General features: G+C 46.0%; 1 protein-coding gene and 2 long non-coding RNA genes across 3 annotated transcripts in view; all 3 read left to right on the forward strand.

Annotated features, from left to right (window-relative positions):
* The window catches only part of LOC120999677 (gastrula zinc finger protein XlCGF57.1-like), a 354101-nt gene that overhangs the window by 319995 nt on the left and 7431 nt on the right, over positions 1-26675 (forward strand). The window lies entirely within an intron of this gene.
* On the forward strand, positions 22908-23458 carry LOC120999777. The gene is made up of 3 exons (XR_005778642.1): positions 22908-23032; positions 23163-23307; positions 23420-23458. It is a non-coding gene; the product is annotated as an uncharacterized LOC120999777 (long non-coding RNA).
* LOC120999755 lies at positions 23540-23972 on the forward strand. Its single transcript, XR_005778617.1, has 3 exons — positions 23540-23587; positions 23671-23823; positions 23936-23972. It is a non-coding gene; the product is annotated as an uncharacterized LOC120999755 (long non-coding RNA).

Genomic DNA, 26675 nt, shown 5'->3' on the forward strand with positions numbered 1-26675 from the left:
TTTTGTAGTTATGAGTACAGAGCTGTGTTAGGGCAAATTTTTGTGCCGGGCGATCTGTACTTTTCATTGATACCATTTTGGGGTGTGTAAGACTTTTTGATTACTTTCTATTTAATTTTTCTTTGGAAGGTGAAGTGACCAAAAAAAACAGCAAACGTTTGCCGTACGGGATAAATATTTTAATATTTTAATAGTACAGACATTTCAAATGCGGCGATGCCCATGATGCGTATATTTTTTTTTATAGTTTATGCATTTTCATTTTGGGGAAAGGCGGTGATTTTGTTTTATTTTTTTTTACTTTTTTTTTTTTACTTTTTTATACTTCGTATAGGGAACTATAACAAGCAATGATCAGATTGCTATTCTCATAGACTCCAATGCATTGAGGATTTTACTATATTCCTGACTGTGGCAGGGCTCCATAGGAACCAATGAGCGGCAGCCTCTTGTCATTCATGAGGACAGAGGCTGCCGCACACTGCACCAGATGCCGTGGTCACGCATATGAGGGGTTAAAAGTCCATGATCAGCATTACTGCCGGTTGCAGACAGGTGTCTGCTGTTTAACCATACATACTCATCCCGGACCATCATGGAGTACTAAAAAGGGTTACCCACCGCAGTTGTTGAATTTAAGTAGTCCCATGGGAGATCCTCCTGGTCGGGTAAAAAAAAACCTTGACCTTCCTGGGTTTCTAACACCATGGACGTAGATACAATGCTTCCAAGAATCTTTCTCTGGGAAACAATGCCCTGCAGAGTAATTTATTTTCAACAGACAGCAGTGTAAAGCAGAACTGCAAATTTACTGTGAAGACTGGACATGATGCAAATTACATAGAGCTACAGGAAGCATTATACATATATATCTAAATGGAAGTTCTCCTGGCCCCCAATACTATCCCAGTATGAACAGGTTTTTTTTCCCAGTTTGCACCATGTGTCACGGCCTCGGTGTGTGCCGCGACATTTTCGCCGTGCATGCTGGTTGCCGGTGGCAACTTGTTTTTATGCATGTGTGTGCGCTTTCCCTTTTAGGATGTTTCCTTTCCCTGCTTTGGTGTGCATGGGGTTAAGGTGTGCTTGGTAGGTGTGGCGGGTGTGACCTCAGTCCTCCTATATGTTGATGTGGTGGAGCCTGAGTGTCAGTTTGGTTTGTTTGTCAGCTTGTGTGGAGCTCTGCTCCTGGGCTGAATGATACTGTCTGTGTGAGCTATCCTTATTTGTTATTTTGTATTTCTTGCTTTGTCCGTTGTCCCCTCCGGTGTGTTTCTGTCATTCCTCCCCCCATCTGGTGTATGTAGTTATGGTGCGGGTTTTGCTTGGAGGTTTGATTGTTGTATGAGGCTCCAGAAGGGGTGGGCTTTCCCGGAGGGGTTTAAGCGAAGACTCGCCTGTGGGCTTTTCCAGCTTGGAGCCACTTTCCATCATGGCTACGGCAGGTAAGTGAGGATTGCATAGTTATGTTACTGTGTAACTTACCTGCCGTACTGTTTAGCCCATGGCCTTCTATCCTGCTTGCCACTGGGCTGTTTGAGACACCATTCATCCGTGGTGTTGGATGAATGGGTGGTCTCTGCCCTGTCATTAGGGCTTTGTAGGGATAGTAGGGTCAAAGGTTGGTGAGCATGAGCCCCCTTACCTTCTGAGGCGGCTCATGCGGTAGGAGTCTAAGGTGAGTTCAGGGTTGCGCTAGGTGGTGACCTGCTCCCTGTTCCTTCCTATCTGGCATTGCAGCCACTGGCATTGCACGGTGAAGGTTTTTCCCCACTCCCAGCCGTGACACCATGATGTGGACACAGCTTATGAACTCTAAATGATCCTACAATAAGTAAGACTAACAGGGATACGTGAGATTTATTGTTAATGCAGAATATATCTTTTTGAGGGGGAACCATGAAGAGCGGTCTGTGTGTGAGCGAGAAGGAACCATGGGGAGCGGTCTGTGTGAGAGAGGGGGAACCATAGGGAGAGGTCTGTGTAAGAGAGGGGGAACAATAGGAAGCGGTCTGTGTGAGAGAGAGGGGGAACCATGGGGAGCGGTCTGTGTGAGAGAGAGGGGGAACCATGGGGAGGGGTATGTGTGAAAGAGAGGGGGAACCATGGTGAGCGGTCTGTGTGACAGAGGGGGAACCATGGCGAGCGGTCTGTGTGAGAGAGGGGGAACCATGGGGAGCGGTCTGTGTGAGAGAGGGGGAACCATGGGGAGCGGTCTGTGTGAGAGAGGGGGAACCATGGGGAGCAGTCTGTGTGAGAGAGGGGGAACCATGGGGAGCAGTCTGTGTGAGAGAGGGGGAACCATGGGGAGCGGTCTGTGTGAGAGAGGGGGAACCATGGGGAGCGGTCTGTGTGAGAGAGGGGGAACAATAGGAAGCGGTCTGTGTGAGAGAGAGGGGGAACCATGGGGAGCGGTCTGTGTGAGAGAGAGGGGGAACCATGGGGAGGGGTATGTGTGAAAGAGAGGGGGAACCATGGGGAGCGGTCTGTGTGACAGAGGGGGAACCATGGCGAGCGGTCTGTGTGAGAGGGGGAACCTTGGGGAGAGGTATCTGTGAGAGAAGGGGGGAACCATGGGGAGCGGTCTGTGTGAGAGAGGGGGAACCATGGGGAGCAGTCTGTGTGAGAGAGGGGGAACCATGGGGAGCGGTCTGTGTGAGAGAGGGGGAACCATGGGGAGCGGTCTGTGTGAGAGAGGGGGAACAATAGGAAGCGGTCTGTGTGAGAGAGAGGGGGAACCATGGGGAGCGGTCTGTGTGAGAGAGAGGGGGAACCATGGGGAGCGGTCTGTGTGAGAGAGAGGGGGAACCATGGGGAGGGGTATGTGTGAAAGAGAGGGGGAACCATGGGGAGCGGTCTGTGTGAGAGAGGGGGAACCATGGGGAGCAGTCTGTGTGAGAGAGGGGGAACCATGGGGAGCAGTCTGTGTGAGAGAGGGAGAACCATGGGGAGCAGTCTGTGTAAGAGAGGGGGAACCATGGGGAGCGGTCTGTGTGAGAGAGGGGGAACCATGGGGAGTGGTCTGTGTGAGAGAGGGGGGACCATAGGGAGCGGTCTGTGTGAGAGAGGGGGAACCATTGGGATCATTTCCTTCTAGTCTCTGCTGTACATTGGAGGAGGCTACACTAATTTATCTATAGAAGTTATATCCTAGTGACTTCAGGACCTTTGATGTCATGGTCATGTGATCAGTCACATGAGGGGAGGAGAAAAGCAGTGGAGATTTTTTTTTTTTCAGTTTAAAACTTCCTGTCATGTAACCAATGTGACGTCATCGCAGGTCCTGCAGCCCCAGTAGGTGAGATCTGCAGATCAGTTATTGGTCGGGGGATGTGTAAGAGAGGGGGAACCATGGGAAGCATTTCCTTCTAGTCTCTGTTGCAGGGATCTCAAGTCTCCCGGAGGTTCAGGGAGTCTCCCGCTATTAGATAGCGGCTCCCTGACGCCCGCATGTGAAACAATATCTCCCGGAAAGGTTTACTGATAGCAGAGCAGAGAGAAGAGAAGTGACAGGACACAGAGTTTAGATTACAGGTTGAATTAACCCTTTAGGGTCAAATTGGCTTCTCAAGGAGAATTATATGTTAAAGGCATCCCTTCTTCTGTCTCATTCAGTAGCTATAGAACTATTGAGAGAGATGTATTTTTTTTAAATACATTTACACATTTAACCCTCCATTTTAATTATATTATTAACCCCAGTGTTAAATTCACCCCCCCCCCCCCCCCCCCCCGGATGCTTCTTTTTTTTTCCTACAGTGGGGTAGATAATTACACACAGGGTTTTAAAGAATAAACTTCCTGACTCAGACCAAGAGCCGACTCAGCGAGTCAGCAAGAGAATCGAAGCATCCGCGCATGCGCATTGCGCAACCTAAGCTTCGGTTCACTTGCTTCTTGTCAGCTCAGCGAATGAACCGAAGATTCGATTCATGAATCGGTTCATTTGAATGAACTGATTCAAATGAACCGATTCATGTAAAAGATCCGACCTTCCCATCTCTAGTTTACTCGCAGTAAACCTTTCCGGCAACCTGTAGCAGCGTCCCCTTCTTGGCGCGTGCGCACAGTGCAAGAAGAAGCCGATGCCAGCAGTCCGCAACGGCGCATCAGGCTGAGCCTGTGCGCATGCGCGGGATCTCAAAGCGGGAGGAGAGGCGGCACTGAGGAGTAGAAGGCGGCGCTGGGCACGAACGGCGATGCGTGCGGCCGGGCACCATGCATCCACAGACCTCCCCTGCTTGGGCACCTTAATTCAATGATTGACAGGTTAGTAAAACCTGTTTTTCCACAGAATAAAGCCACAAAAAGCTTTTATAAGGCCACCTTAGAAATCAGAATGCTGCCACCCTGGACATGAGCAGATGGTTAGCTCACAGGGCTTATAGGTGGTGACAGAATCCCTTTAATCATATACAGAAATATGATAATTTGGGGCAGGGTAATGAGCCCCGTCCTCCACACCATAGAGCACAGTGTGCAGATACTGCATATGTCTGGAAAATGTAATAAAAAGTTTGTGAAAGAAAAAAAAAGAAAACCTCCCTGAAATGAGTTTTTGCAGGTTGGGATGTCTGCTGTTGTATATTGGAGGAGGCTACACTAATTTATTCTAGTGACTTCAGGACCCTTGATGATGTCATGGTCATGTGATCAGTCACATGAGGGGAGGAGTAAAGCAGGGGAGGTTTTTCACTGTGCAGCACTTCCTGTCATGTGACCAGTGTGACGTCATCGCAGGTCCTGCAGCCCCAGGAGGTGAGATCTGCAGGTCAGTTATTGGTCTTGGTTCTGGGTTTATTAGAATGGAGCGGTTCTATAGGTGACATATAGCAGGTCCAGCCAGCAGGGGGCAGCACCGGCCATAGAGAGTCTTTGCTCACACAGTCTGGAGGTCAGGAGGGGAGTTCTCCTCAGACATGTCTGCTCTCCCCCTGGAATATTAGGAGACCCCCAGACCCCTGTAAGAGGGGCTGTTCTCCTGGATTAGAGGGGTCTTCCATCACACACTGTCCTGTGATATCACTAGGATATGGAGTCAGTGTGTGGTCGGTGGGGACAACCTCTTCTAGATGAAGGGGCTGCAGCGCTGTGTCCTCTCCTCACTGTCCCTGCACAGCGGAGGCCGGAGCTCTAATGAGCAGGGACTGTGGAGGAGATTCAGCAGTAAAGCAGCACTGTGGCCCATTCATTCTCCGATTCAATGGGGGTGTTAACAGCTGGACCCCCACCTATCACTCAAACTTATGGCTTATCCAATCAAAATAATTCCACTTTGTGATATTTCTCTCACTTGTCCTTGTTTACCTCAGGTTTCTTACTTGCAGGACTCTCTTCTTTTTAGAGCCAACGGTCCTTTCCATCAAGGACCCACCAAGGATAGAGAAGGACAGAGACCACATGGCTGCAGAGATACTAGACCTCACCCTGGAGATCATCTTCTTGATAACCGGAGAGGTGAGAGTCTCACATGACATCACTCTTATCTCTAGTAATAAACCAGGGAAATGTCTGGAAAGGTGAAGGATTCTTAGAATCTCTGTAGTGATCGGCGTCTCCCCATACACAGGATTACACAGTAGTGAAGAAGTCGTCTGGTGAGTGTGTGACACCCCGTGTGTCAGGAGGACGGAGCAGGACCCAGAGCCCCATCACCGAGCCTCCACCTCATTCCCTGATACATGAGCAGAAGATCCTAGAACTTACCACCAGGATCACTGAGCTGCTGAGCGGAGAGGTGAGCGCTGCTGGGAATGCTGGGACATTATACAATAACACCAAGGGAGGGGTCTGGTAATGACTGTGTCCTTGTGTTGTCAGGTTCCTATAAGATGTCAGGATGTCGCTGTCTATTTCTCCATGGAGGAGTGGGAGTATTTAGAAGGACACAAGGATCTGTACAAGGACGTCATGATGGAAAATCACCAGTCCCTCACATCACCGGGTAAGAGGAGACCTTCCATAACTGTAGAAGAGAGAACAGTTCTGAGAGTCAGATTCCCCCATCATCTGATCATCACATATAGACAATGTATTCAGTCACTGTGTGTATTTCCTACAGATGGATCCAGTCAGAGAAATCCACCAGAGAGATGTCCAAGTCCTCTGTATTCCCAGGACTGTCCAGAGGAAACGCAGAATGTCCCACTGGATCATCAGGTAGGTGAAGCTGAGGTTTCTACAAATCCTCTATAGACTGATGTAATGACATTTTCTATTGACCTCCCCCAGCAGCAGTGGAGTATACTGTGTGTTCATTTTCTCTTGTTGTTTTTCGCTATGTAGGACATGGCCACAAATGGTTTCTGATGTCTTAAAAATAGATTCTGTTAAACTTCCACCTGTATAGACCAAGAGCACAATGCCAGGCAGCTGCTTCTAAGACTGAATACTACTATTATTGTCTGAAAAAGTCATGGCCTCACTGGTTAGGTACATAATCGTAATGCTTTACAGAACACTTGCACAGCCTCATCTAGAATGTGCAGAGGAATAACAAAGGTGATGTTGACTGGAGACCCTTAGCTATGAGTAGACCTCTTAGGGCACAGTTATTAAGACTGGCGCTTTAGACGCCAGGTCTAAAAAAGTAGGCAGGGAAGGGGTCGGGTCAGTAGGCCCATCTTATTCATCATTTTCCACACCTGGTTTAGACGTAGAAAATTGTCTAAATGTAAGACAAGGAAGCTGTCTTACATTTAGACCGGCGGTGGATACGCTGAAGTTTTGTAGAGGTCGGCACCTCTACATAACTCCGGCGGATCCACCACCAGCTATAGGGGATATTAAGACCACCGTACTTAATAAAAGACCCCCATAATGTTTTAATACTTCACAAATCATTAGTGCACCCTTTTCTAGAATATGTAGAGAAACAGGAAGTAATGAGGGGCCTGGAGAACCTCAGTTATGAGGAAAGATTAAAAGTAATGACCTTAATTTAGTCTTAAGAGGAGATATTTAAGGGGAGACCTGATACAATTGTACAAATATATAAATCTAAGGCTCAATTTCCTTTTTATCTCATGTCCTTAATCTTGCAGGAAAGTTCTGATGGAACGAGTGGAATCGAAAAAAACCTTTTAGTGTCCGTGAATGGTAAGAGCCTATCGTCAATCTTTTTTGACTGTAAATTTCTTTATTAATAGGAAAACTGATAGGAAGTTCAGAGAAACCTCCTCATCATGAGTATTGTTAACATAGTTAATTCTTCGTATAACGCCATAATATTCCATCATCTTTATTTGCCCCGGTCCAATGAGACACAATATGGACAGATACAATCACAAAAAGACTGGAGGGTAAATGCTGATTCGGAGTGAATATTGAAATATACAATTAGACTAACCAGTGTGATATGGGGTAAATGACATGTCTGTATTGAAAACTTGTACTGTCCTCATCCTATGAATTTAAAGGGACACTCCAGCCAGAAAAAAAGAACCTGCTAAGGAAAGTTTGTCTTTACTTTTTCCTTTTTTGCTTGGACATCTTCACACTGCCACACAAAGCAGTTTTAAGAGATTTCTTGCAGTTAGACAAGTCCCTTATTCCTCCCTGCCTCTCCATCTTTGGCTGGAGACAGGCTGTTATCAGTTTATGTGCATTAGCCTTCAGGAAAATGGTGGGGCTTAACTCCAATACACTTCAGTAGACACCCAGAGCACTATGAAGGGGCTGGAAACTGCAAAACATAGCAGCTTACAAAACCTCCTCCTGTGTGTGCAGGGATACTAGACAGTACCAGTGCACTGACGCTACAGAACGTGCTACCGAGTTTTTCCAGGTCCTTAAATGTCAAGTTTGTCTATATACTGTAGGCAAGAAGGATTCCTCACTATTCAGCTGTATGATTTATAGCCGGTACTATGGCTGGTGCTGTTACCAAATCTATCTTGTGCTATTAGTAACTAGGATATTCCTTTTAACAGAATGGCCACTCAGATTGTGTAGACAAAAATTATCCAGACTTAAGCCAGCCGCCTCCTCCTAAACTTCCTGGCTCACGTGCACTAGCATCAGAGGGAGAGAGAAGGAGGGGAAGAAGACATGGCTACAGCCTGAGAGAACAATGTACTGCTTGCTGTTCTAGTTTATTTTAATACTCTGAAATTGTGATATCTAAAGAAACAAGCAATGATGTTACGTTTAGTCGGTTGTTCTTTTTTTCTTTGGATTCTGGGCTTAGTGGCCCTTTAAAGGGCGGCAGTTTTAGTAGAATTCAGAATTACAGCGGCCAATCAGGAAGTTAAATAGCTGGTGGGTTGAGGGTGTTTGCAGTGTGGATGAAGCTTGAGAGAAGGAAAGAATCTGCAGTAGGGGTATGGATAACTTTTCAGGTAACCTTAAAGATGTTCTCTGGGACTGAACAGTTGATGATCCATCATTATGATAGGTCATCAATATCAGATTTCAGCGTTTCGATTTTTGCAGAAGCTTTGGATGCTGGAAACAACCACAGAAACGTCAAAGCTGTCTCAATTGTGTAGAGGGTAAAGCCACCTACTTCAGTATTTAAGTGAGTGGGACGGCGCCGCAGTATTTAGAATCATCCACACGTGATATTGACATATGCAGTCTCAGGGAACCCCATAAACCCTTTAAAGGGGATATGCAGCCTAGTTTAAAAACAAAACAAAAACTAACGTCTGGCAGGCTTGACTTGCCAGTTTGGCACACGTGTGACAGGTGTGATTAGTCTTATGACCAGGAATGGGTTCCTGGACCCAACTATCACTTCCAGGCCAGAGTAGAATGCCAGAAGCCACAGCACTGGAAAGGAGGGTGTTTTAAAAAAGGCAACTGATGTTTTTGTAATGCAACGTTGCTTGCCATTAGGGATTATTTTTTTTGGTACAAGTTGTACTTTCTAACAGAACCATTTATTAGTTTATATGATGTATTGAAAAACTAACAAAAATAAAAACATTTGTGCGATGGAAATGGAAGAAACAAAAAGCCTCTGCTTTTTGACTTTTGCTTTTCCAATGTTCACTTTGCAGTAAAAGGATGTATATAGATTTTTTATGCTTTGCTGCTTTTCAAAAATGAAGAAAAAAAAAAAAACTTAGTAGGAAAAAAGAATAAATATATAAATTGCTTTGTGTATGTCAGAATCTGACACCCATAAGTTTTATTTTTTATTTTGCTGCCAGTGGAGCTGTGTGAGTGCAGGCGAGTTGTATTTTTTAATGGTTCCATATTAGGGTACATACAACTTTTTTATTAAATTTTTTGGAAGGCAAGGTGACCAAAAATGTCCAATTCTAGCATTGTTTCATTATGTTTACCTGAAGTAGGCTAATTGCATACATAAGCCGGGGTTTGAAACGGCGGAAACCCGGCAGCTATCCGCCTGCTGAACGCCTGAGCGGGTGCCATGTTTAAAGACATAACTTCCACCATACAAATATAGTGGAGGTCACAAGGGGCATAAAGGGAACCTGTCGCCTCCAAAAACCATCTGAAGCCGCTAGCAGTACCTGAGAGTAGCGAGCGGTGTGTTTCTGACGATAATTTTCTTTCTGATGTGGCAAAAGCTCTAAAAACATTCCTTTATTCCCTGCCGGTGCGCTTCTCTAGACATGCTTGAAGACAAGGGGGCAGCGGCCTCCTTGCTTCAAGTCAAGGTAACAAAGCCCCCTTCCCTGCCTCTTCGCTGTGACTGACAGCCGGCAGTTCGGCTGGCTTTGTCGAAATCCTTAGCATAAGCGCTGTCAGTCACAGCGAAGAGGCAGGGAAGGGGGCTTGGTTACCTTGACTTGAAGCACGGAGGCCGCTGCCCCCTTGTCTTCAAGCATGTCTAGAGAAGCGTGCCGGCAGGGAATAAAGGAAAGTTTTCAGAGCTTTTGCCGCAACGACCTTCAGTAAGAAAATGATCATCAGAACCACACTGCTCGCTACTCTCAGGTACTGCTAGCGGCTTCAGATAGTTTTTTGGAGGTGACAGGTTCCCTTTTGATCGCAGCCTGAATACCTTGGTCATAATTGACTTTACTGTACATGGCTGCTACATACATTCTACTACTTCTATCACCATTAATACTTCCATTGGAAGTCTTTAACGAGGGTTAATAAAGTGATGAGTCACATAAGTATACAGGAAGAGTTTAAAATATGATTTTCTGTCCACTTGGTCTACTACCACTACTCACACTCCTGGTGTTACCTCTCTTGTTTCCTTTCTTTTTCAGCTCACATAACACTTTTATTTGTAAAAAAATTTGCCTGGTTACATATTATATTTTTTTTTGCCATAATCAATTTGTTTGTGAAAATGTGTTTCAGGTGAAGATAACAGCACACAAGACAATTCAATAACTCCTAATGTACCCTCAGTCCTTCACAGCGGAGATCTATCCTCCGATACCGCTGGTCACTGGAAACCGTCAGCTAATCAATCACCGGTTGACAAACCAAGAACTGGACAAAGACAGGAGAAAATGTTTCCATTTGGAAAACACCTGAAAAAGAATTCAAATCTTTCTTTGCATGAGAGAATTCATGGAGATGAAAAGTCATTTTCATGTCTGCAATGTGGAAAATGCTTTCAGTGTAAAGCTTCTCTTGAGAGACATCAAAGAACTCACGCGGTAGAGAAGCCATTTTCATGTGAACAATGTGGGAGATATTTTGGTCAGAAATCAAATCTTATTGAGCATCTAAGAATTCACACAGGAGAGAAGCCATATTCATGTTCGGAATGGGAAAAATGTTTTGCTCAGAAATCAGCTTTTGTTCATAATCTGGGAAATCACACAGGGGAGAATCTATTTTCATGTCTTGAATGTGGGAAATGTTTTCGCATGAAATCGTTTCTTGTAAAACATCAGAAAACTCACAGCGGGGTGAAGCCATTTTCATGTCCCGAATGTGGGATGTGTTTTAGTCAAAAATCAAGTCTTGTTGAACATATAAGACTTCACACAGGAGAGAAGCCATTTTTATGTTCAGAATGTGGGAAATGTTTTAGGAAGAAATCAAACCTCGTGGAACATTTTAGGATACACACAGGTGAGAAGCCATTTTCATGTTCAGAATGTGGAAAGTGTTTTAGCTGGAAATCGGGTTTTCGTATACATCAAAAAACTCACAGATGAGAGGAGACCTTGTTCAAAATGTGACAGGACTGGAGCTTCATTGTCCGACCTGCTGCCTAAGTCTTCATTCACATCTCACCAGCAGATTTGGCAGGCTGTTCCAGCAGAGAGCAGTTATAGTTCTCCTTCGGATCCCCATTCACTGTAATGAGGTCTGGCAGTGATCAGACCGATTTCCGGCGCAAATCGCGGGTTTCGGCAGGACAAAAAAATGTTGCATTCAATGGTTTTTAGTCCTGCCGACAGCCAGAGTGCAGTAACAGTTCTCTGCCGCATCCCTATTGACTGTTCTCAGGTCTGGCAGTGATCCCACCACTTCCTTGCATAAATGCCAGGTTTCGGCCAAAAACGTTGTGTGGATGTGCAATTCATGTTTTCCTCTTTTTTTTATGAATAAGTTATACTATATTGTTTAATATATAGCAATCTGCTCAGCTCCATGCTGTCGGCGGATTACAGAACACTGCATGTTTAGTTGGTTGGCAGAGTTCTTCCCCAATTATTGCTCATAATCTGTCACAGTTGCAAACCTAAAATACAAAAAACAAAAGTCTTCTATGTTTGTCCTGGGAAGTGTTCATGTTCCCTCCCCTCCTCCCTAATGCTAGTGCACATGAGTCGGGGATTGTGCATGGAGGGATCATGACCATCTGATCTGTTACATGTGTGGGAGGAGTCCGATTTCAAACTGTGATGAGCTAAAGGAAGTGGGATCAGTCCATACTGCCAACTCTCCTGGAATGTCCGGGAGGATCCAGGAAAAAAAAGAGGCCGCCGCCCCCCCCCCCCCCCCCCCTTGACACAGCATGCACCATTCAGCTCTGTCTATCTTATATGAACATCTTCTCATGAACAGGTATAGAAATGTGTGCGCTTCATGAGCTTTAGAGAAATACATTGGTGCCGCACCAAACTGCAAGCTTCATACACAGTCCAGACTGTATGTAAGGAGCAGAGGATGGTCATGTGATCAGGGAGGTGAAGGGCTTACTCTGTATGAATAGAGGGACCATTAGTGCTGCCTGTGCGAGAGAGTGGGAACCATGAGGAATGATCTGTGTGAGGGAGTGCAAACAATGAGGAGAGGTCTGTGTGAGAGAGGGGGAACCATGGGGAGCAGTCTGTGAGAGAGAGGGAACCACGGGGAGCAGTCTGTGTGAGAGAGAGGGAACCATGGGGAGCGGTCTGTGTGAGAGAGGGGGAACCATGGGGAGCGGTCTGTGTGAGAGAGGGGGGAACCATGGGGAGCGGTCTGTGTGAGAGAGGGGAACCATGGGGAGCGGTCTGTGTGAGAGAGGGGGAACCATGGGGAGCGGTCTGTGTGAGAGAGGGGAACCATGGGGAGCAGTCAGTGTGAGAGAGGGGGAACCATGGGGAGCGGTCTGTGTGAGAGAGGGGAACCATGGGGAGCAGTCTGTGTGAGAGAGAGGGAACCATGGGGAGCGGTCTGTGTGAGAGAGGGGGAACCACGGAGAGCGGTCTGTGTGAGAGAGGGGAACCATGGGGAGCAGTCTGTGGGAGAGAGAGGGAACCACGGAGAGCGGTCTGTGTGAGAGAGAGGGGGAACCATGGGGCTAAATGCTCCATGGCAACTGACTTTCCTCCATACACCTCTGAGTTTTCATTTTTACGGTACCATTTAAGCATTCCACCCTGCCACTGCTTTGGGGGTGGTATGTTGTGTGGAAGACTTGTTCTATCCCTAGGGTTGCTGTGGTCTTCTTCGTAAGCTCACCAGTAAAATGTGTGCCCCTATGATTCTCTATGGCCTCTGACACCTCAGATCTGTAGACGATTATCACTCATTAGTTTCTTGGCTGTTGTCTTGGTGTTTGCTTTGGTCACAGACCAGGCTTTGGGCCATCCTGAAAATAAATTTATATAGACCCAAACTAATTTGTAAGCACCCAGGTTCGGTGGCTGAATGTAGTCCACCTGCAATATCTGAAATCATACTTTTGTTTCAGGGTACATCTCCTTGGAACTTAGGTAGGCCTGCCTGGGTTATGCCTTGCACATATAAGGTATCCCTACACAAATTGAGCAGCTGCATTCAGGAACCTTGGGGGGGCCGGCCAGTTCTGCAAGACTATGGCACACTGCTCCCTTGAAGTTGTGAACCATGGAGTGAGCCAGGGCAGCCATCATAGGGAACAAACAACGTGGCAAGCAGAGTCTGGTGCTACAGCCCTCCTTTTCCTTGTATGGGACCTCCCTCCATCCATACTTATTTTTCTTGAAGGGATATCTGGTTCTGGACGGTTTGTAACAAGTCAACTGCAGTCTTAGCAGATGAGGAAGCTACCATCAAGGCCAGTAATACTGTCTTTTTAGCTGGTCTGCCAGGGCACTCCCAATAGCCACAGGGCTCTGCTCTTTGGTATGTGCTGACACCTTCGATAATGGCGTCTAACAGCATTCTTTCTAGGCTTAGCTGCAGAGGTCCAGAAGATGCGGCTTCACCAAATGGCTCCAAACTGATGTGCTATACTAAATGCATACCTCTAGTCCATATAGCTGTTCACCTCTTTTCCCTTACCCAGGTTACACGCTGCTGTGAATGCTTCCTGTGCAGAACGAATACAAGGGAGTGGTTTCTGTATCACTGCCTTACCATTTTGAGGAATCTTCCTTGGTCGTTGTCCCATGATCTGAAGCCATCTACAAAATACTCAATGGTAGTACATTAGTAATATTTGGTAACCCTTTAGTTTTCAGCTCCATCAATGCCTGGCAGTCATGTTAAATTGGTATTCCTCACTGGCTGATTTTTCCACTCTCTCTTAGTCCCTTTTCTGAATCCACTGGCAGCAAGGTGGCTGAATTCAGAACATTGCAATGCTTAATAACTAGATTGTAGGTGTGAGGAGCGAAACCTCGTATTTGGTGAGTCTAGCCGTAGAAAGGTGTCTGGTCTGGGCTTGCTGTAAGGTTTCAGAAACCAAGTGGACGTTAAAGTAAGAACTTAGCATGACCCATCCCATGACAGCTGATCCTTCCTCAGATAGCTCTTGCATGTTGTGGCGCAGGTGAACTCGCCTGGTCTGAGGAAAACGTAGAAGGCTAGGTACATGGTTGTCTTGATCAATAAACTAGTGTGCTTACTGAAGGGGTTTTGCGTAATCTATCTGAAAGCAATCTGAACATTGACCCTGTAAATGGCTGTCATGTAGGGCGGGCCACAACGGACTCCTGGATACCCTTCAGTAGAATTCTAATTGGATGGGCTGAAAACAAGGAGGGTAGATTAGGATGCCATAGATACAAATGATGTTGAATCCCAGCCGGGTATAACTTAATAGTGCTAAATGACAGCTTGTGGTGAGAGTGGCAAAAAATGCGGCAAAGGCCAGTAGGTAAGAGATGTTGCCCACTCCTGCCAAAGAATGGGTTCTCTTAAAATTACAGAACGAGGTCCATGCCTTCTTATATATCCTCAGGGTGTTACAGGACAGGGCTTTAGTCATAAGGGACCTGGCGGTGGCGAGATGAACCGTTAGTCCATCACTAGCTGGTCGAGCTTGGGCACTGGTGATGGTACGCGGTCTGCTTGTGGAGAGACCTGCAAAAAGAGAAGAGCCAATAGCCCTGTATGAAAACCTGCGGAAAGACCATTGATAACATACTGTACCCAGTCTGCATGTGGATGGGACCCTAACAGGATAAGACAACATCCCTGTACAGACTAAAGGCTAAGACAAACTGTGCTCTATGCTGAGTTTCTATTCAACCTCACATCCTTAGATTTGAGGACCACCGAGACCTCCCCACAGACTATGGTCTTGTTGTCTGGCGCCTCTTTTTTATTTCTTCATTTTTTTTGGGCAACTGCTAACTTGCTGATGAAATGACTGAACGTAGCTGAGCATGTTAAAAACTGAGTATTAGCAACTGTACCAAGCCCCTAGTCCTAAATCTACTCCCGTGATGCACAATAGCTTACTTTGACCCTGATGCTAAATGTGTCTACTAAGAATAGCTGCGTCTGCTTGTACGAAGCCGTGCATCGGGTGGATAGAAGGAGCCACGAACCTATGGACGCATATATGAAAGAAAAACCTGTAGACAATTGACCCAATAATTGACCCAATAACGCACTGCTTGAGATGACCCCACTAGAGAAGATGATAGGCAATCAACTTGCGACACACGCTGCGGAACCTTAAAGAGACCCCTTGTATTTGATTATTTTTTATTTTTTTTCCTCAAACTGCCCCTTTTTTTTTTTTCTCAACCCAAACTCCCACTTTTTTTTTTTTTAACCACTATCACCTGCTGCCTGGAGGCTCCAGCAGACCAGATGAATCAAGAGCCTACCAGAAGCAAAACAGCCTTGCATGCATCCCTGCCTCACTACGAGCACGGCGGCGCGTGCTATACATTACAATGTGCCGAGAGCGGAGTCGCGCTGACTCCTGCAACCTGAGAGACTGCAGCGTGGGGAGCCGATGCTGCCAGGCAGAAACGTTCCGGTGCGGTGGTGCTCCCTTACCTAAAGGAGTCGACACACACCGCCGGCCGGACTGAGAGGACGAAAGACCGCCGTAAGTGACTTACATTCATGAATCAGGAAAAGCAATGCAACCAAGGTCTCTGTGCAGCCAGACATAAGCCTGATGGGACTGAGTATAGCCTATGTACTGCCCCGTCCTATGATGTAACAATACCGGATATACATATAACACACTCCTCATCATTTTTAACCCCTTTAATTTATTATTATTTTCTTTTTTCCTGTAACACACCTTCCCCCCCCCCCCTTTTTTTTTTTACCACTGTAATACTACACAACCATAACCAGAATGTATCAAGACATGACAGGCAAATGTAGGCTGTAATAACACCGCCGACCAGCAGATGGCATGCTGGGACAACCTAGCATGCCTATAACTTAAAATCCTGCAGTTTTCCCACTGGCCACTTAGCCTTATAATAGGCGCCACTTCTTGGTCTGTACAGATCACTTGACTGCAGTTATCTGCTTATCTGTACACAAAGGTGATATCACATATGTGTGAGAACAGCATGTTGGATCCCTTCCAGGCACAACCATGCGCTGCCTGAATTCTGCCCGGTCCCGTTCACTATAATCCAGACACAACATGGTATTTGTCCGGCCGCTCCTTGGCCCCCATTATACTGAATGGGACTGGACAGAATTCTTCCAGTGCGCACGGTTGCGCCTGGCACGAACAGATCCGACACACTGGTCCCGCCTGGAACAGCCTGCCGGATCTGTTTCAAGCAGCACTGTCCAAGGGACTTCTGTTTACCCCGTGTTCTTATATGAGAACCCCCGTGGCTTGCCCCGGCCCTTCCCGACATGTGACGTACTATTATGTCACATGTCGGATCTTTTAAGATCGCGGACATTTAACTCAGATGGCGTGGTTAAACCTGACCACGGCATCTGAGCGCGCTCAAAACTGGAAGCACGCGCTTCTGGTTATGCTCCGGCTCCCCTTTGCGGCGATCGGAGGAGCCGGAGCTTGTGTGCTGCAGCCCCTGTGATAGTCTATGACACAAGGCTGCTGCACAGTGTTCCCTATGGAACCCTTGCCTGTAATAGGGCTCCATAGGAAAATAACACAATCATGCTAGTGCATTGGAGTCTATGATAACAATAATCAAATAATTGATTGTTATAGTTCCCTATGGGAACTATAAAAAAAAGCGTAAAATTTTTTTTATAAAGTTTTTGCAAATACAAAAATATAAAAGTTCAAATCACCCCCTTTCACTAAAATGAGAATAAAAAATGTAAAAAAATATTGCCGCGTGCGTATATATGCCCGTACTATCAAAATATAAAAGTATTAATCCCATACGGAAAAAGGCAAAGCGAAAAAAGGGTCAAAATAGCCAATTTTCAATTTTTTGGTCACTTCTCCTTCCACTAACAAAATAAATAAAAAGTGATCAAAAAGCCTTACACGCCCCAGAATGGTATCAATGAAAAGTACACATCGCCCCACACATAACTGCAAAAAGGTTATAGGGGTCAGAATTTTATTTATTTTTTTCAGCATCAAAACGCAAGGAAAAGTAAAAATATGTGGTATCGTCAGATTTGTACTGACCTGGAGAATGAAGATCAGTAAGTTTAACCGCATAATGAACGTTGTAAGAAAAAAATTGTGAAATGCGCCAGCTTCGCTCGACCCGCTCCTGCTCCTCCGTCCTCCGCCAGCCCAGCAAGTCGCTCCACTCCGCTCTTTCCGGGTCGAGCGAAGCAATGAGTTCTGTGAGGCCGATGCCAGGACACCGCGGGCGCTGACATGTGTATCCAGGGCGCATGCGCGTGATTACGGGCGCTGCGCAAACATTATGTCGGCGAAGAGGAGTGAATAGTTTAGCAGTGGGGCGGTGCTGGGCTCCGAAGTAATGGGCGAGGCTGGGCTCCAACGGCCGGAGGGACAGCCCCTTGGACTCCTTATTGAGGTAATTAGCATATTAATAAAAGCGATTTTATAGACAAATTACAAGACACAGGGCAGTAACACTAGTATATTTTAATGTAAATTGTGGAGACTGATGTGGTGATGTTAATAGCTCAGTAAGTGAAATCCAGGTGACAGTGTCCCTTTAACAAAGCTGAAATTCCTCCTTTGAAGCCTTACACCCATTTGCAGCCAAAATAAAAGAAGTGACTTTGAATCAACATGACTCTTCCACTGCGGCACAACATAACCACAAATCATCCACACACTACAATAGTACTGTAGGGGATTCACGTGGTTCCCCGGTGTCTAGTAGGCTTTTCAGAGTTCTTGAGAATGGGGAAGAGGAGTTAGCTGCTCCCTCCCCTCTATGTCATCTATGGTCACCCCTCTTGGCCGGGCTGTGTGACCTTCCTCTACCAGTCCGTTTTCTATTTTTCAGCACATAAAGTCAGATCTCTGGTCCACATATAATAAGGAACAAACATAACATTTAACGCATAATCGCATACCTCACAACCATCCTGGATCCCGCGGGGCAGTCCTGGATTTCAGTGGCTGTCCCACGGTCCTGGAGTGGGGGCAGTATGTCCCGCTCTCTGGCAGCTGTCTCTGCTTCCTTAGGACGCAGAGACAATTGCCTGTAATGATGAAGTAGAGAGCTGTCCGCTCCCTGCTTCATCTTTCCTCGCCCCTATCTGCTCTTCACACTGCTGGTCTGTACAGTGGGCAGGGCCAACCAGGAGTCAGCTGTGCTCGTCCTCCTCCTACACAGACCAGCATCTCTGTGTGTATCCTGCTGCTGCTGCTGGGGAGATCATTGGAGGAACCAAGTGAGTATGTAGAGTTAGTTTTGTTTTGTTTTTTACTTCCTGTTAAGGAGGCATATACCTGGGCATATTAGTGTGAGGGGCACATAACTGGGCATATTACTGTGAGGGGTCACATATCATGGCAAAACGAGTGTGATTGGGCACATATCAGGGCAAAACTACTGTGATTGGGCACATATCAGGGTAAAACTACTGTGATGGGGCACATATCAGGGTACAACTACTGTAATAGGGCACATATCGGTAAAACTACTGTAATAGGACACATATCAGGGTAAAACTACTGTGATGGGGCACATATCAGGGTAAAACTACTGTAATAGGGCACATATCAGGGTAAAACTACTGTAATAGGACACATATCAGGGTAAAACTACTGTGATGGGGCACATATCAGGGTATAAATATTGTGATGGGGCACATATCAGGGTAAAACTACTGTGATGGGGCACATATCAGGGTAAAACTACTGTAATAGGGCACATATCAGGGTAAAACTACTGTAATAGGTCACATAGCAGGGTAAAACTACTGTGATGGGGCACATATCAGGGTAAAACTACTGTGATGGGGCACATATCTGCCATAACTATTGTGAGGGGGCACATAACTGGGCATCGCTACTGTGAGGGAGCATATATCTTTGCATAACTACTGTGAGGGGGCACATATCTGGACATAACTACTATGAAGGGGCACATATCTGGGCATCGCTACTGTGAGGGTGTCACCGCCAGTTCTGTGAGAAGGTCTGTTAGACGTTCTTCTCTACCTCTTGCATGAGGTTCTTTGTTTTGGTTTCACTTTGTCATCTCCTTTCCTTCTCCCAGCTGTCACCTATTTACACTAATTGTCTCCCTTTATATTCCCTCGCATACTGCCTCACTTTGCGGTTTATACTGGATGAGTTGTTCACTGCTGGAGGCTCCTACTGCTGATTCCTCAGATAAGTCATTTTCCTTTATTTGTGTTTCCTTACTGGCTTGATTCTAGGTGACCCTGACTGACTCCGTCCGTATTAAGTGCAGGGAGCCGGTGGTCGTGTCCCCTCACTATTATAGGGTTTTCAGGTGTCACACAGTATAAGGTACGTGGGCATGCAATCGTCTACCATAAAGACCTTTGCATGGGCATAGCAGTCAGGGAAAGCTCTAGGGGTTTTATAGGGCTCACCCATATGCTCCTTAGTTTGTAATCAAGCCAGTCGGATGTTTATTTATAAGTTCCAGTTTTCTGCATCACCATCCGTGACAGAGGGGCACATATCTGGGCATAACTACTGTGAAGGAGGCACATATCTGGTATAACTACTGTGAGGTGGCACATACAGTTGCAAGAAAAAGTATGTGAACCCTTTGGAATGATATGGATTTCTGCACAAATTGGTCATAAAATGTGATCTGATCTTCATCTAGATCACAACAATAGTCAATCACAGTCTGCTTAAACTAATAACACACAAAGAGTTAAATGTTACCATCTTTTTATTGAACACACCATGTAAACATTCACAGTGCAGGTGGAAAAAGTATGTGAACCCTTGGATTTAATAACTGGTTGAACCTCCTTTGGCAGCAATAACTTCAACCAAACGTTTCCTGTAGTTGCAGATCAGACGTGCACAACGGTCAGGAGTAATTCTTGACCATTCCTCTTTACAGAACTGTTTCAATTCAGCAATATTCTTGGGATGTCTGGGGTGAATCGCTTTCTTGAGGTCATGCCACAGCATCTCAATCGGGTTGAGGTCAGGACTCTGACTGGGCCACTCCAGAAGGTGTATTCTCTTCTGTTTAAGCAATTCTTTTGTTGATTTACTTCTATGCTTTGAGTCGTCCTGTTGCAACACCCATCTTCTGTTGAGCTTCAGCTGGTGGACAGATGGCCTTAAGTTCTCCTGCAAAATGTCTTGATAAACTTGGGAATTCATTTTTCCTTCGATGATAGCAATCCGCCATAGCAGCCCCAAACCATGATGCCCCCACCACCATACTTCACAGTTGGGATGAGGTTTTGATGTTGGTGTGCTGTGCCTCTTTTTCTCCACACAGTGTTGTGTGTTTCTTCAAAACAACTCAACTTTGGTTTCATCTGTCCACAGAATATTTTGCCAGTACTGCTGTGGAACATCCAGGTGCTCTTGTGCAAACTGTAAACGTGCAGCAATGTTTTTTTTGAACAGCAGTGGCCTCCTCTGTGGTATCCTCCCATGAAATCCATTCTTGTTTAGTGTTTTACATATTGTAGATTCGCTAACAGGAATGTTAGCATATGCCAGAGACTTTTTTGTAAGTCTTTAGCTGACACTCTAGGATTCTTCTTCACCTCATTGAGCAGTCTGCGCTGTGCTCTTGCAGTCATCTTTACAGGATGGCCACTCCTAGGGAGAGTAGCAGCAGTGCTGAACTTTCTCCATTTATAGACAATTTGTCTTACCGTGGACTGATGAACAGCAAGGCTTTTGGAGATACTTTTATAACCCTTTCCAGCTTTATGCAAGTCAACAATTCTTAATCGTAGGTCTTTTGAGAGCTCTTTTGTGTGAGGCATCATTCACATCAGGCAATGCTTCTTGTGAAAAGCAAACCCAGAACTGGTGTGAGTTTTTTATAGGGCAGGGCAGCTGTAACCAACACCTCCAATCTCATCTCATTGATTGGACTCCAGTTGGCTGACACCTAACTCCAATTAGCTCCTGGAGATGTCATTAGTCTAGGGGTTCACATACTTTTTTCCACCTGCACTGTGAATGTTTACATGGTGTGTCCAATAAAACATGGTAACATTTAATTCTTTGCGTGTTATTAGTTTAAGCAGACTGTGATTGTCTATTGTTGTGATTTAGATGAAGATCAGATCACATTTTATGACTAATTTGTGCAGAAATCCATATCATTCCAAAGGGTTCACATACTTTTTCTTGCAACTGTATCTGGGTATAACTACTCTGAAGGAGGCACATATCTGGTATTACTACTGTGATGGGGCACATATCTGGGCATAACTACTGTGAGGGGCACATATCTGGGCATAACTACTTTGAAGGGGGCACATATCTGGTATAACTACTGTGAGGGGCACATATCTGGACATAACTACTGTGAGGGGCACATATCTGGGCATAACTACTTTGAAGGGGGCACATATCTGGTATAACTACTGTGAGGGACACATATCTGGGCATATTACTGTGAGGGGGCACATAACTGGGCATCGCTACTGTGAGAGGGCACTTATCAGGGCAAAACTATTTTGAGGGGCACATATTACAGTGAGGGGGCATATCTCTTTGCATAACTACTGTGAGAGAGCACATATCTGGATATAATCACCCTATTACTCCTCTGCCTCTCTCCTCTGCCAATCCCTTCACTGGCTCCCCATTGCCCAGCGAATTCACTTCAAAGTACTAACAAATACGTACAAGGCCGTCCATAACCTGTCCCCTCCCTACATCTCTGAGCTACTTTCCAGATACATCACCACACGCACTCTCCGATCCTCACAAGACCTCCTTCTCTCCTCTCCTCTTATCCCCTCTTCCCACAATCGCCTCCAAGATTTCTCCCGTGCATCCCCAATACTCTAGAACTCGCTACCCCAACATATCAGACTCTCACCTACAGTGGAATCCTTCAAAAGAAACCTGAAAACCCACCTCTTCAGACAAGCCTCCAACCAGTGACCCTGCTGCCTCTATACTGCCACGACCAACTTCACCCGCACCTACTGTGTCCTTCTCCCATACCATGTAGATTGTAAGCCCTCATGGGCAGGGCCCTGTCTCCTTCTGTACCAGTTTGTAACTCGACTTGTTTATGATTAGTACAATTGTCTGTATTATGTATGTGCACCGCTTATCATATGTACAGCGCTATGGAATGAATGGCGCTTTAATAATAAATAATAATAATAATAGAGAGTGGTCTGTGTGTGAGAGGGGGAACTATAGGAAGAAGTCTTTGCGAGAATTGGGGAATCATGAGGAGGGGTCTGTGTGAGCGGGGGACCATGGTGAACAGTTTTAACCATTTCCTTCTAGTCGCCGTTCTATATTGGAGGAGGCTTCACTAACTTATCTATAGATGTTATATCCTAGTGACTTCAGGACCTTTGATGATGTCATAGTCATGTGATCAGTCACATGAGGGGAGGAGTGAAGCAGTGGAGATTTTTTTTCCAGTTTAAAACTTACTGTCATGTGACCAGTGTGACATCATCGCAGGTCCTGCAGCCACAGGAGGTGAGATCTGCAGGTCAGTTATTGGTCGGGGGATGTGGGACTTGGTTCTGGGTTTATTAGAATGGAGCGGTTCTATAGGTGACATATAGCAGGTCCAGCCAGCAGGGGGCAGCACCGGCCATAGAGAGTCTCTGCTCACACAGTCTGGAGGTCAGGAGGGGAGTTCTCCTCAGACATGTCTGCTCTCCCCCTGGAATATTTGGAGACCCCCAGACCCCTGTAAGAGGGGCTGTTCTCCTGGATTAGAGGGGTCTTCCATCGCACACTGTTCTGTGATATCACTAGGATATGGAGTCAGTGTGTGGTCGGTGGGGACAACCTCTTCTAGATGAAGGGGCTGCAGCGCTGTGTCCTCTCCTCAGTTTTTTCCTGAACAGTGGAGGCCAGTAGCACCAAAGTTAAGAAAAAATATTGAAGGTGATGCAGCACTAAACCAGCAGTGTGACCCATTTATTCTCAGAATCAATGGGGGTCTTAACAGCTGGACCCCCACCTATCACTTAAACCTATGACTCATTTTTCTCTCGACCATTCTTGTTTCTCTCAGGTTTCTTAGGTGCAGGACTCACTTCTTATGATAGACAATGGTCCTTTCCATCAAGGACCCATCAAGGATGGAGAAGGACAGACACCACATGGCTGCAAGGATATTAGACCTCACCCTGGAGATCATCTCCTTGATAACTGGAGAGGTGAGAGTCTCACATGACATCACTCTTATCTCTAGTAATAAAACAGGGAAATGTCTGGAAAGGTGAAGGATTCTTAGAATCTCTGTAGTGATCGGCGTCTCCCCATACACAGGATTACACAGTAGTGAAGAAGTCGTCTGGTGAGTGTGTGACACCCCGTGTGTCAGGAGGATGGAGCAGGACCCAGAGCCCCATCACCGAGCCTCCACCTCATTCCCGGATACATGAGCAGAAGATCCTAGAACTTACCACCAGGATCACTGAGCTGCTGAGCGGAGAGGTGAGCGCTGCTGGGAATGCTGGGACATTATACAATAACGCCAAGGGAGGGGTCTGGTAATGACTGTATCCTTGTGTTGTCAGGTTCCTATAAGGTGTCAGGATGTCGCTGTCTATTTCTCCATGGAAGAGTGGGAATATTTAGAAGAACACAAGGCTCTGTACAAGGATAGAGACCACATGGCTGCATGGATACTAGACCTCACCCTGGAGATCATCTCCTTGATAACTGGAGAGGTGAGAGTCTCACATGACATCACTCTTATCTCTAGTAATAAACCAGGGAAATGACTGGAAAGGGGAAGGATTCTTAGAATCTCTGTAGTGATCGGCGTCTCCCCATACACAGGATTACACAGTAGTGAAGAAGTTGTCTGGTGAGTGTGTGACACCCTGTGTGTCAGGAGGATGGAGCAGGACCCAGAGCCCCATCACCGAGCCTCCACCTCATTCCCTGATACATGAGCAGAAGATCCTAGAACTTACCACCAGGATCACTGAGCTGCTGAGCGGAGAGGTGAGCGCTGCTGGGAATGCTGGGACATTATACAATAACGCCAAGGGAGGGGTCTGGTAATGACTGTGTCCTTGTGTTGTCAGGTTCCTATAAGGTGTCAGGATGTCGCTGTCTATTTCTCCATGGAAGAGTGGGAATATTTGGAAGAACACAAGGATCTGTACAAGGACGTCATGAGTGAGAATCACCAGTCCCTCACATCACCGGGTAAGAGGAGACCTTCTATGACTGTAGAGGAGAGAACAGTTTTGAGAGTCAGATTCCCCCATCATCTGATCATCACATATAGACAATGTATTCAGTCACTGTGTGTTTACTTCCTATAGATGGATCCAGTCAGAGAAATCCACCAGAGAGGTGTCCAAGTCTTCTGTATTCCCAGGACTGTTTAGAGAAGAAACCAAATATCCAACTTGATCATCAGGTAGATGAAGCTGAGGTTTTTACTAATCCTCTATAGCAGGGATGGCCAACCTGAGGCTCTCCAGCTGTTGCTAAACTACAACTCCCAGCATGCCCACACTGCCTACAGCAGAGTTTTACAACAGCTGAAGAGCCGCAGGTTGGACATCCCTGCTTTATAGACTGATGTAATGAAGCTTTCTTCTGACCTCCCCCAGCAGCAGTGGAGTATACTGTGTGTTCATTTTCTCTTGTTATTTTTCACTGTGTAGGACATGGCCACAAATGGTTTCTGCTGTGTTAAAAAAAAAAGATTAGGTTAAACTTCCACATGTTTGAACATCTATTTGGCAATTCAAATTCAATGTTTTTCAGTGTAGACGTAAATCACAGATAAACAGCACAATGCCAGGCAGCTGCTTGTAAGACAGAATACTGCTATTATTGTCTGAAAAAGTCATGGACTCACTGGTTAGGTACATAATCGTAATGCTTTACAGAACACTAGCACAGCCTCATCTAGAATGTGCAGAGGAACAGCAAAACTGAGTTATGAGTAGACGTTTTATTTAGTCTACACATTTACGGGGAGACCTGATAAAATTGTAAAAATGTAAATTAAATCAAGAAATACTGTGAGCAGCTTTTTACAGTAAGATCATTACAAAGGACAAGTGCAAGCGCTGTCTGCCTAGGGGAGAGAAGGTTCATTCTCAGCAGTGGTACAGCGGCTTCTTTATTGTAACGTTGTTGACTAATGTAAGAACTGGAGGTGATGAGCACAGCATCCACTCCAGGATAGGATCAGATTATTTCATCAAAGTCAAGACTGGGAAAAAATGGTATGTGTGAAGGATGAAGAAGCCCCTAATGTTTCTGCCAGAAGTACAAAAGAGCCGACTCAAAAAGGTGAAAAACAATGAAACAATAATAAAAATGTAATGTTTACTAGAACCATATAAAAACAAAACAACCACATATAACTGCCAGTGCAGTCAAGCAAGCGTTGGTTTCTAACGTTAATCTGTTTTCCCTTTACCTAATAGAAGCACAATAATGGGGTACTTCTGCCCTGTGTAGTGGTAGGACAGATGTAACTTTTAATGACTGTCAATTAATTACTGCTAATTCTCATTACGTCCTCCTCCTCTCTAATAAAGGCACCTGATCCCAATACTCATTGTGTTATTTGCATAAGAAAATGGAGGGAAACTTGTGCTGCTGTTAGGACTAAGGGAAAACAGATTATCGTTAGAAATCAACGCTTCCTGTGGGGCGTGGCCTGGCTGCCAATGTAAGAGGACGTGTGCGCTAGAGCTCCCGGGCAGCGCCTGCTAAAATCCGTCTCCATCCTGTGGCTGTGGCGATCTGAACAGCCGAGCATCATCACACTATCGAGGGAGATCACCCTACTACCCCTGGCCAATATGACTCGTTCGGGCAGGAAGGATAAGGAGGCGGCGGGACCGACCCCAGCGAAGCAACATGGCGCGGCCGCTTCGCTTAAGGCGGCGGAGGTAGCGGTGCGCCTGGAACAGTATGCACATGTCCCACCCTCTAAAGAGACCCTCGCACCGGTGGATAATGTGCCCGGAGTCCTGGCAGAACAAGTGGTGACTTCGGCCGCTCATGTTGCAGACGGAGACTCCTGTTCTCAAGATGGCGGATCCCACGTGGAGGAGGTGAAGGCAAGTGACGGGGGGCCCCTCACCGAGCATAGTTCTCTTTGCAAAGCCCAAATGCAGCCCTCTATCCCCATGCTTCCACTGCTGCCTTATCCTACCACTAAGGACATTTATGCAGCCGTGCACCAATGTAGTGCAGCCTTGATGACCCTTAATACATCCATTGGGTCCCTCCAAGAGAATGTGTCCTTTATTGGACATCAGGAAAGTTAACGAAAGAATGGCAGAGGGACGCATATCCTGCCTGGAAGATCAGGTCCCCCCTATGAAACGTGATCTGGCTAAAGTAATCCACAACATCACCCTCCTAATAAATAAAACGGAGGACTTGGAAAATAGATGGCGCCGAAACAACCTTTGCATAGTGGGAGTTCCTAAAAAATTCGAAGGGTACCACACTGTCCATTTCTTTGAGGACTGGTTCAAAAAGATATTTGGAAAAGACTCTCTTTCTCCCTTCTTTGCTATAGAGAGGGTGCACAGAG

The sequence above is a fragment of the Bufo bufo genome, chromosome 4 (assembly GCF_905171765.1).
Source record: "Bufo bufo chromosome 4, aBufBuf1.1, whole genome shotgun sequence".
In the NCBI taxonomy this organism is placed as follows: Eukaryota; Metazoa; Chordata; class Amphibia; order Anura; family Bufonidae; genus Bufo; species Bufo bufo.